The sequence below is a fragment of the Pteropus vampyrus genome, unplaced genomic scaffold (assembly GCF_000151845.1).
Source record: "Pteropus vampyrus isolate Shadow unplaced genomic scaffold, Pvam_2.0 Scaffold17, whole genome shotgun sequence".
Classification (NCBI taxonomy): Eukaryota; Metazoa; Chordata; class Mammalia; order Chiroptera; family Pteropodidae; genus Pteropus; species Pteropus vampyrus.
Window position 1 is genome coordinate 1,700,654 of NW_011888798.1, and position 12,198 is coordinate 1,712,851.

At 37.1% G+C, this 12,198-nt stretch overlaps 1 pseudogene; it reads right to left on the reverse strand.

The window, feature by feature from the left end:
- Nucleotides 1–11,134: 11,134 nt before the first annotated feature.
- LOC105288325 lies at nucleotides 11,135–11,603 on the reverse strand (annotated as a pseudogene).
- Nucleotides 11,604–12,198: the final 595 nt, after the last annotated feature.

The following is a 12,198-nucleotide window of genomic DNA, read 5'->3' on the forward strand; positions in this document are numbered from 1 at the left end:
AGTCTGAAAAGGAAAGAGGAAAACAATTAAAAATTTATAGAGCGACCTCTGCATTCTCAATACCTAAAACAATAAGTCAAGAAACAGAAAAATACAACCAAGTTGTAACAATGGTTAACTGTAGGTGGTGGAATTATAGGTGAACTTATTCTTACCCATAATTTTCTGTTTTCCCACGTATTCTACAATAAGTATGTAAGACTAGTGCAGTCAGGAAATACATATGCTTTTTAAACCAAGAGAAAAGCCGAGTATAAAAATCATGTGATACATGAAGAAAACTTAAAGGATTAATATTGTGCAGTCAAAGAAGACATAGTTCATTGGTGATGTAGTAGTCCTCAATGTTTAAAACAACCACTACCTAAACCTATTACAAAACACATAAGATGGGCTTATTTCTCATTAATATATACACACTTGTATATATATATATATATATATATATATATATATATATATATACACACACACACACATAAATAACATATATACATACACACATATTGTATATACGTACAGGGAGTAAGGCTCTTAGAGAAAGGGCAAAGGCATACAAACTCTTTGGGGAAAAAAGCATTTAGGGTATTGTTTAAGGCAGCAACTTTCATACAGTGATAAGATGTGAAGAACATGAATAAAGGAAAAAGATATGCCTTCCCAAAGGAACATCAAAGAATCTCAGAAAAAGATACATTTATTTAAAGGAGACACATTTAAAATACAGGTTGAAATAGAATGCCTAGTGTTCCATCATCAAGGTATAGCCATGGAAGTTGGCAAAATGTGAAAATACCATCTAGAGTAGAAAAATGTTTGAGAATCCCTAATCTCCCATCTTCTAAGTGAAGGATTCTGAATAGCCCAAGATGATATAGGCACAAGCGGTTTCTCTCATAGGCTGGGGTAGGGTGATCAGAAATAAAGGTCTTGTCAAAAAGAAAGAATGGACCCCAAATTAAGCTTTGTTTGTTCCACGAAGCTGACTAAAAACTTTCCTGCTATTTATGTATCTTGATCCAAAATTATTTGGAGGAATACAAACCCGAACCCACTAACTTCCTTGACCCATTCTGTAGTTGAGGAGCACTGTTGTCCTTAACACAGCTCCACTTAACCGCCACCGTGTCCAGATCCTCTTTCCACTTGTCATGGGGATAGTAAACAAGAAATCAACATTATTCGCATAATGAAAGGTGGCCTTTCTTAAGTTTCATAATTGCATCTTGAAGAGGGCTAACAGGAAAACATGCTTTTATTCAAAGTGTATTTCTACCCGAAGAAATATCACGGACGTTAACAGATGCCATTGTTAGTTGAGGAAGTACCTGGAGGACATACAAGGTTTTCCAGGCTCTTAAAATATCATTGTATAGGTAGCTGTCTCCCTTTGACCTTATGACAGTGACGATTGATCACATATTCTAGGATTAGAATGGTTCAGGGCAATTCGAACTTTCACAGTGCGTCTGGACCAAGCAGATAGAAAATACAACCAACCCTAAACCTGTTCAGGATGGGAATTCCTTCTGAGCTCTCCAATTTCCCCAGGCAGTACTATAGCTGACAAACACAGCCAAAGGAAAGTATTCCACAAGAAATTTAACTGGTGTCATTCTTCAAAGAGAAATAAGAGGATTTACCCAGCGCCTACTATGCGGCAGCAATTGTATAGACACTTTACATTCGCTATCGCTTCAGGATCTTGAGGCTTGTCCGGTTCTGAAATTAAACTTAGGGAAATTCAAAGGTCTTTGGAAGTCCCCCACCAGTGGTAGCCAAAGAGGTATGTAGACCAAGTTCAGGAATAAGTCTAGTGCCAATCACTCGAAGATGAAGGCCACATAGGACAACTGGATGGAGAGGACTGGAAAATTGTTTTATTATGGAAGGCCTGGCTCCACTACCTGGCATCAGAGCAGATTCTGAGTTCTGGAGTTCCAAATCTGAATCATTCTCCTCAGGGTTATTGACTCACCATATTTGGCTCTTGTACATCTCACTCACTCATTTCCTCTCTCTCTCTCTCTCTCTCTCTCTCTCTCTCTCAGCTTTGCTCTATGAAAACAGAAATAGTGCACAGAAATTGGTGAGAGGTGACAGAGATCAAAGGGCAGCATCACCCTGCTTGCTCCAAGGTGTTAGCCCTAGGACTGTGCTGTTACTCTCACTTCCACCCACAATCCTTTTATTTTCTGGTACGTGTTGAACCTTGACCAGAACGCTTTCTTCATTTCCATATCATTCTCTCCACCACATCTCCCTTACTCCATCGCCTTCCCTCTAACTACATGTGCGTTCACACACACACACACACACACACACACACACACACACACATCCTTATACTAACACATACCCTTATTTATATTCATGCACATCCTTTTGGCTTCAAGGTACATCAATTACTCAAAGAGAGAAAAGGAAAGATTCAGATCTCACTGATGCCATACACATATACCTCAAGTCAGAATTTGACATGGTTTGGAGGAGGTTTCAATTTATTAGTTTCACAGTCAGTAATCGATACCACATGAGGTTCGATTTCTAATATCTTTTCTTTAAATGAAACTTTGACAGCCCAAGTTTAGGGCAGATACTAAAACTAGTTGGAATTCTTTCTACATCACTTTTGTGAACACAACCTGTTAGCAAAAAGATTATTAAAGTAGCACTTGCTGCCACTTTCTCTTTGTTCTCCATATTTCTGAAAACCTATACCACTCAGCTGCATGTAAAACAACGCAGAAGGATTTTGGTGTCAGTAGTGATACACCCTTCGGGTGGAGGGCCACATAAGCACTGGAGAAGTTCCTCTTTAAAAGTCAGCATTGCCTCCCAAATGTGTCCTTCCTGTCCTCTAATGCTACATAACTCTATGTGCTGCTCTCTTATATCCGTCCAGATAGCAGGCTCTTCACTCTGTTCCTCTTCTGGTCTGCCCTGAAGAGATGTGAAGGCAAAAGCCTCAAAGGTAGGGAGTTACAAGTTTATGTGCAGCAACAAGGCAGCCATATCCTTCTGCTTTCCCCTGAAAATCAAGCATCACCTTATCATTTCCTCACCAAGATTAACTCCTGCTTCCTGAAGAGTATTTCTGAGGTAGAAAGCAGAGGTGGTGAAAAAGGGGGGAGCTGAAAAGTCCAATCTGTCAAGCTCCATTTTAGAAGAAAGGAAAACTGAAAAGTGAACGTATTTAACATGAGCCATTTCCTGCACTCAGGAGGGAAGAAAGCACGCTAGTCACTGTGCAGGAGGAGATCCGCACTGGTGTTATCTCTGACCTGCAGCTTAGCCCCAGTGTCTCAGCTGCCAAAAAGCTCCTATTCAACGTTGTGCTGAGTTCATCAATGCTCCACGTGTCAGGATCCTAACAGGAAAAAGCAGGACAGACAGTCTCTCCATTCAACCGCCTGGGGACCCCATGACAACTAAAATCCCCTCACAGACCGTCCATATCAACCTTCGGCAGGTCAGAGCACGCAACCCCTTCAGAACCACAGGCTCAGACCCACACCCTTTCCCCTTGTCAACATTGTCACTTTAAACAGAACATGGAGCCTTATCACGAAACCTGAAGTAAGTATGACAATTAAGATGGATTGCAAAGCCTGCTTGTGCTTCACAATTAACAATCACTTGGCAGCGGGTTCCACGCAACTGTTGGGGGGTATGGCAAGAACTTTATCCCTGCTTAGTGCTGCATTAGCATATTTAGTAGGCTGCAAGACATAATTCCTAAGATATGAACATATTTTTGTCTTTTTTAAAAATCTGCAATTAAACCGTAATATGGAGAAACTCTGCACCAGGCAATCAACGTGCAAACACCAAGATGGAGCTTGGAAAAAAGAGGGCAAGCGAAAGCAATGTTCCCCCAGCACTGACAACAACCTGAACCAACCAGTAGCTGCTTCCAGTGTCACGGGTTAGCTAGAAAACTATGGCTCCTTCCTGTCTGTGACAAAACTTGGAGTGAGAGGGCTGGTGTTGCACCACCACTGCTGGCATCAGGTGATTGCTCTGTAAGAGCATAGCTACATGCTTTAACTCACATATGGGAAAAAAAAAAAAAAAAAAGTCAGACCCTGAGATAACCCTAGTGGTTACTTAGCAAACTATGCCTTTTTCACAGAAAGCACTTTTTTACTCTCAATCTCTGAGTAATAAAAGAAAAGATGCTGAAAGAAATCACAAAGTCACTTTATTTAACAAATATGAGGTCTCTTCCTCAAACTTTCCTTTTCTTTCCCCTCTTACTTGCAAGGATCATCTCCCGCACTGAAGAAAAAGAATCAAGGAGCACTGACACTGGACCAAATGTTATCAAAGTCCTAACCTGACCACTGTCCCGAGCTTCTCCTGTGTGTTTATTGCATACGTTCAGCCCCCAAGTCCAAGCATGCCCCGGTAGGGGCCGATGAGGGAAAGAAACACAGCCAGATCTTTCTGAGATAGCCAGGACTTTGTCTTTCTTGACATCTGGGTTGCAAGAAGGCAGGATATCCTGCCAAATATATTACAGCTGTGAGACCCACCTTGTGACTTAAGACACTGCTGAAGCTGAGGAACCAGAAGACACAGTGTGTTGTCTGGGATAGAAACCTCACTCTTTACCTCTTTCCTAAAAGAAAACACACACACACACACACACACACACACACACACACACACACACACACAGAGGCACGCATGCACACACGCCAGCAGTTTAGGTGAGCAGCTCTCCAGTTGTATAAAAGAAAGCATATGAAAGTAACAAATGCAATTTAGCACACAAAGTCTTTCTTTACAAAACCAGAGTAGCAGATTAAAGCACCTGGCAGTCTTGGCACGCCAAAAGAAAATCTAAGCTGTGACAAAACAAAACAGGTGTACAGGTATAAAACTTCTGCTTTCCAATAATGCCCCTCTTTTCACTGGAATGCTTTAACAGGTGCAGAAGTTCAAGTTACAGTGGGGAAGTGGCAAATAAATACACAGCATTAGCATCTGACGTGCTCGCTGAGCACCGGGGATGTTAATAACTGGCAAGGTACACTAATCTCTGATTGCAACATTTGGTTTACCTTAATCTGGAGGGACAGCTGTATTAAAGAGGGAATTATACTAATCAGTTCAAGGCCCTTGCATATAAAACTTCCCATTAGGCTTAAAGTACACCAGCTTATGCTCATTCTCTAGGAGCCTTACATCTGGTTCTGAATAAGGCTGCCTCTCATTTGCAAGGTACAAACTGAAAACAAGGGGGAGTGGGGCTGACAGTTGCTGGAGGATGGGTGATAGAAGAGCAAGCTACTAATTCTTTGAAATTTTTAACAGCACAAAACTAGCTTCTAGGCATCTTAATACTAAAAGAAAAAAAAAGGCATGTGTTATCAACTCCAGGCCATTTTTTCCTGTTACCGGAGGTGACCAACATAAAATAAAATTGATGATGTCAGTCAAAAACAGCTAAGCACAAAGCTTGGCTTTGTTATCTTAAGTCAGAAGGTATGATAGGCCATGCCATATGGCTCTAATCCGCCTCTATCTCCCATCACCTAACAGGAAACCTTCATGTAGCATGACCTTATTTGGCTGGTTCCAGGTTAGGGCTGCCCAAAGGGGATTTTTCTGTTTCTGCTATATCCAAAGGTTTATGTTGATTTTTTTTTTTTCTGAGCCCTGCAAACTATAAATCCGACTGATTACTCTGCACTCTTTTGCTTGACTGAGCCTTTACAATCAGACATCCCCGTTAACAATAAGCTCCTAATGAATCAAACATCTACGGCATTAGTTTCACCTAGCTGCCTCTTTCCCATGCACTGTGCTGCTTTGTCAGACCTGGTTTGATGAGAAAAGCTAGTGACACTTGCTGCACCTATTGATAAACAATTCAGTAATGAGGGGCATAACAAAAATTACCTAAAACAACCTGATTAAAAATGACAGGCAAAGCTTACTCTATTGCTCTATAGCAAAGGTAACTCTAGTTCTGTGTAGGGAAAATAATGAGGTAAAATAAAATTTTCTTCTTTACCAAAGAGTCTATTTCTAAATTCATTTATGAAGCGAATAAATATTTTCAGTGATATTATAATTTTTCTAGATTATATGGTTATCCGTAACATTAGGGACTCATAGAATTCAGGATGATTGCTTTTCAACTTTCTGAGATGAACTCCCTTGCTTTTTCGGCTTAAACTTTCTGCGTAACCAAACTAATGTCAAGATTTTCACTTCATTTCTTAAATATGAGTTTAGTCATTGAGAAACTCAATATTACAAGTGCTAATAACTAGGGAAACATAGTGTGGGCACAAAAAGAAAAATTCTAAGATACAAAAAATATTTTGGAGAAAAGTAAGAAAAAACCTCATGGACGAAATCATCTCCCTAAAAGGAATAACTTAACCTTACCATGGACACTGAAGTTCCTTTTATTGGGGTCACCCGGAGGACCTTTGCAACTTCGAAACAAGCTTATACCCAGGGGAGGCCAGGCTCTGGTGAAAGCTTGATTCAAAGACAGAAATGTGTGGGTTTTGCAATTGTGTGGCAGCATGTTGGGAGGGTTTCCATCAGTGCACAGATGCACTTGAAAATCAAATATGGACATGGGGAATGTTTTTTGGAGATGCAAAATGAGTGCTGATGACATGTTTATACTTCGCAGATGGATCCAGTACAGAACCATTTTTTGTAAAGAAACAATATCCACCATTTGCTAAAATTTTTTTTTTTGAGCAACTACAAAATGGTGGCACAAAAAGTGAATATTCTCATCGTACATACTCCACCTGTTCCTTGGTCTTACAACTGTCTTCCATCCTGACTGTAATCAATGACTGTTGTAGTCTTATTTTTTCTCAAATGTTATCCAAAAGAAAATGAGAAAAGAAACACAATACACAAAGGCATTTGGAAGAGCAAAATGATTTTAAATTAATTTGCTACATATGAAAAATTGGAAAATGACAAATGCTATTAAGTAACAAATGCTGAATTTAATTCTGAAAAAAATACATTTTCTTATTGGCACGTTTTCTCCCTAAATTTGATATCGAATCAATTTTCTATCTAAAGTCCAGAATGTGTCTTTTATTTTTCCTTTCGGCCCACTTTAAATCTATTAGGTATTTGAACCTCTGGAAATTACACACAGTATTAATCCTATGTAGTGCCTTATTGTTGATACATTATAATGATAGTTTTCATTATAATGATAAATAATTATAAATATCAATCATGGTAACTCAGAAAGGCACAATATGTATAGGGTATGCATTTATAAGATAATCTAACACATTTAGCTATCAAAAAATTATTGATAATATTGTAAACTGTGCTCAATAGAAAATATCTAAATAATCAAATCTTAATTTATTGCCATCATCAATAATATTAACTTGACATTTCAGGTATGAAATACTGATAAAAGCAACCCACTTCAAAGATGTAGAGATTGTAATACAATAAGTAAGCTATGGATGTGAAATATAAAAGTTAATAGTTTAATAATTTAAAATAAATTCTGAACACATTTTCAGACTTGATGAACAAATATGTTTTTAAGTGTTCCAAATAATATATGACATATTAAAGTTGGCTTTTCTTTAGTTTTGGTCAAATTAACTTTTTCTGCTATTTTACTTTTCTTACCATCTGTATTTATAACCTACTAAATTCCACAGCTAACCTTCAGTCAGTCATATTTGTATTCTAAGAATTATTCTGAGGTTAAAAATTAGAAATAAGAAATGAATCCTGAAAATGGTCAAACAGCCTAACACTGGATAACAAAATCTTGAGAATGTACCTAAATCGACATGTTCTTTCGACCCTGCAGTTTCTGGCAGTCTACCAAACATAAATCTGCGGTTCTACATTCTATGATTCTAACACCTTGTTATCATCCTGGAACTAACAAAAGCCTGTGTACACTTCGCTAAATAAAGCAAGTGTTTGCTTTCATTGCTGGATTTTTTACGCATGTGAAAAAGGCCAAAACATTTTATAAAGTCTTAATTATTTTGTGCCTATCCATCAAAAAAACAAAAGTTTTAGTCAAAAGCTTAATATATTCTTAGAGTTCCACAGAAAATGAGTATTCTACCTAAATTAAATTTATTAAAATTTGAAACAGTCAAGAAAAATAAAAATATATCCTTCCAATTAGAGCACTTATTATGTAGTTATGTTCTTAATCATCATTCAACAAATACATAGAACATAGAGCTGAGAAAAAATTAAAGATCATTTGTTTCAATTTCGTTATTTAAAATATCAGGGAAAGGAAGTCTTAGAGGCAATAGGACTATTCAAGTTCACATAACTAGAGTTCTGTGGGGAAATTATGTTTTCTGTGCCCTATTTTATTCTACCAGATCAGTCTGCTTGCAAATTTTGTAATATTTAGTTATAGTGGACTGATTTTATATCACTAGTCACTTATCCTCTAAGTACTATATTAAGTATCATTAAGTATTAAGTTTTAAGTGATGATTCAGTGTTTAGAGAACATTGCACTTAGAAAATAAGTGAATAATAAAATAAAAATTTAGAAACTAGATTCTACCGGTGCCTACATTTTTGCCTAGATGTAAAGTCAGAACCTCTTTAAGATCATAGACTATTAGTCAAAGAATTAATTATGTGACAACACAATCAAGTCCCTGGTGACAAGCAGAAATTATGTAAGAGGGCTGTTAATCAAGAAAAACTTAAATATGGGGACCATGTATGTTGGTCTGGCCCCTTCCTACCTCTCTAGCAGAGAGATCCAGGGACAAAACACTCACCCTGTAATCCTGACCATGCTACTTATCATTCATTTTAGGAAGAACTGGAAAACTTTTCTATATCAAAGTCAATATTGACTTACAACATAGTCAAAAGGTCACTTTTTCAAAGCTTGACGTTTATGATAGTCCACTATTATCTTCTTGATACGCTTCTAAATGGGAAGAACAGCAAATGTACCCAAGTAAGATCTTTCTTACTTAAAAGTATTGAAGCCATTTTCCTGAGCCCGAGGTTTAAAGGTAAGAAAGCATGGTTATCTCACAAGAATGTTGGGCTCCATCCCAGAGAGCTCATTGTTATCTGTATAGTATGTGGTGGGGATTCATAGCTTGTCACCTCTATTCCTAACTTCCGGTAATAATCTCAACTCTGCCAGCAACCATAGGTGATACATACGTAAGAAGAAAAAAGTTCTCTCTGCTATGAAAGGGGATGGGCATAAAGACTCCGTACTTCTGGACCCAAAGAATCAAAAAGAGTTCTAATTCAAACAGTACTTTTGGCATTAGTACAGAGAAGGGAATGCTTCTATCAGTGAAAGTGAAAAGTCACAAATGTCCACCTAATGACAATACTAAATACTTCTTAGTTCATACATACATCTTTATAATTTGAGATATTTATTCAACACCTCTAAGTTGGTTGAGTTCTGTTACCCAAAGAAAAGCTTAAATATAGACAGACTGAATATCTGATATGACTTTAGGCATTTGGGGAGAAGATACCCTGGACTTTCCTAAAATTGGTCTAACAAATATTCTGAACGGAGTCTGTTCCCACTGCTAGCATTAGTTATTTAAAGGTGTACATGAGTCTAATTTTTCTAACTGGGTCAATTGTGTAGCTTATAATAATTTCTATATTAGCTGCAGTGATTCATATATCCTAATCCTAATTAAGATTCAGACATAGTAATTGGTTTATAACTAAACATATAATAATTATATCCTTTTCTATTATTTACGTTTTAAATTATCTATTGAAATTCAGCCAAAATAACAACCTATAGGCAAGGAGAAGTTTGGTTCTCTTCTACAAAGAGTTTAAAAAGTATCCTTTATACATTTATACACATGTTGAGTTTCCTTTAGTTTGTAGTGAATCTGTCTGAAAGTATTCCCGTCCAACATATTGAATGGCAAAACATTAGACTTTTGTTTCACAGTTTGGCAATCTAACAGACTAAATCTACTTTTGCTTGTTACATAGCTCTCATTGCTGACCATGGAAAGATCGAGTTACATCTGATGTTGTTATTTTTCGTTGGTGTGGCTAATCCTGCCAGTGATGATGGCACTGAGACTGCAGTGGTTTCTGCTTTCACTCTTAAGAAGCTACCAGTTACTATAGCTGCCACAAGAAACCAACTGTAAGCAGCAAAGCTTACAGTTGCATATGTTCATCCTTTTTATTGTTCAAAACTTTTTAGTTCAAAACTCCATGAAGGTTTTAGAAACTGTCATATAGTTGGATTCCTAACTGTGTGGTAATTTGCAGAAAATTTGAAGTCCTATCATTAAAGTTAAGGAAGATTTCTATGGATAAGCTCCTATCTCTACATCACGGGATGCTGTTGGATAAGGATACTAGGTTTATAGATGTGACCCCAAAATGTAGTCGGTTCCTACGGAGTTCGGAATTCTAATGTTTATGAAATACGTTAATTTTACCAAGCTGGGGAGAGTCAGAAAAAAGCCGCCATGGGTCGTCATTTCTCCCAAGCAAAATTGTAAAGGTTGCTGACTCTCCCACCCTTTTTCAAGTGGAGAATAGATCTTCTTGTGGCTTTTCTGGGTAGCCTTTCCCTGTCTCCACAGAAGTTCATATTTACTGCTTTTGACCTTTGTACTCTAGCACTTCCAGACCTCTCTAATTATGTGCCTATTGTAACATCAGACGAATTTTTTCCACTTCCCTCTGCCTCCAATAGTTTTTAATTAACTGAAGTCACTATATTTCATTGAGAACAATGTTATAACATTTTTCTAAAAACTTTGTCTTAAATTATATGACATATCAGAATTTTAATTTTTTCAAGTAACAAATTATCTTAAAAGATGCTAAAGTCAATTTTTAAATAAAATAAACCACTAAAAATTTGAGCTCATTAAAGTACATTTACACTATATTCTACAATATTCCAATTAATTCTCCCGATGTGTATTTTTCAAGGCCTACCATGCGTGAGGCACTGTGAACCAAAAGAGACGTAGATTTGTGGAGCTCCAGGTTTTATGATGAAGCCAGTACTTCAAAATTTTTGTTCAGTTATAAGTTGATATTTGAAGCTTTTTTTTTTTTGGCAAATTAAAATATTTTACTACCATGTTTTTACCATCAAAACTTATGATCTTGGCTTTTCCTTCTTGCCTTTGTTTAAGGACAAAAGAAAGTCATTGGCTATTTTGACAGCCTTAAAGCACACCCCAGGAAGTCACCAAGAATATGACCTTTGCAACCAAATCCAGCAACCAGAACTTCATAATTTTTCTTAATAAAATTCAAGCAACCATCATTGGGTACAAAGGCTATGATTTACTATTTTCTTTACTTATTTTTTTACTTTTTTTATTTACTTACTTACTTACTTATTGTCATTCTTGATCAGCAGGACCCTGACACATTTTCTAAGGCAGAATTTGGCTGTTTGGCATCAACCCTACTTTTTCCCTTTGCATAGGAAAAGCGTCCAAACGGGATGGCCTTCAGGGCTGTGCCCTAATGGGTTTTTCCATACTGTTTATCATGCCAATCTGATCTCATTAGTGACTATGGAGCTTCATGGCCATAAGAAGACCACAAAACTTGACCATCTAGCTGGCACCATGGGCCTGAGCAGAAGAACAAAAGTTTCTTTTAAAAATGTTTGCCTTATTTGATATAAACCAACTCTTTTTGTCGCTACTTTCTATTCAGTTATCTCTTCAGCCACTCATATTAGTATTTGATAAAGAAATTTTAATTTCTATAAGCTTTATATGGTGAACTCAATAGTATAGAGGTTAAAAGAATGGGCTTTGGACTCAGATCAGAACTCACTGCTTATTCTTCCACTTACTAGCTTTGTGGTCTTGGAAAAAATCCTTCAATCTTTCTGATTCTCAGTTTCTTTATCTTTAAAATAGAGATACTGATTCTTTCTTGGTGACACGCTTAAGACAAAATGAGACAATGTGCATAAATGCCTTTGCATATGCCCTCACACATAGTAGGGTTTCGCTAGAAAGTGTTTTTTATTGTAAAAGGAGAGTTTAAGTAAGGGGAATGTGCGTGAAGTGCTTGGTAACCAAAATGACTCAGTTTTCATGGTAGGTACAGAAGCAGAACTCTTTTCCTCTAATAATGAGTAAACCTTGATGGAACCACAGGAAGCAAAATACCTAGACCTAGAACAAAGAGAGAACTATG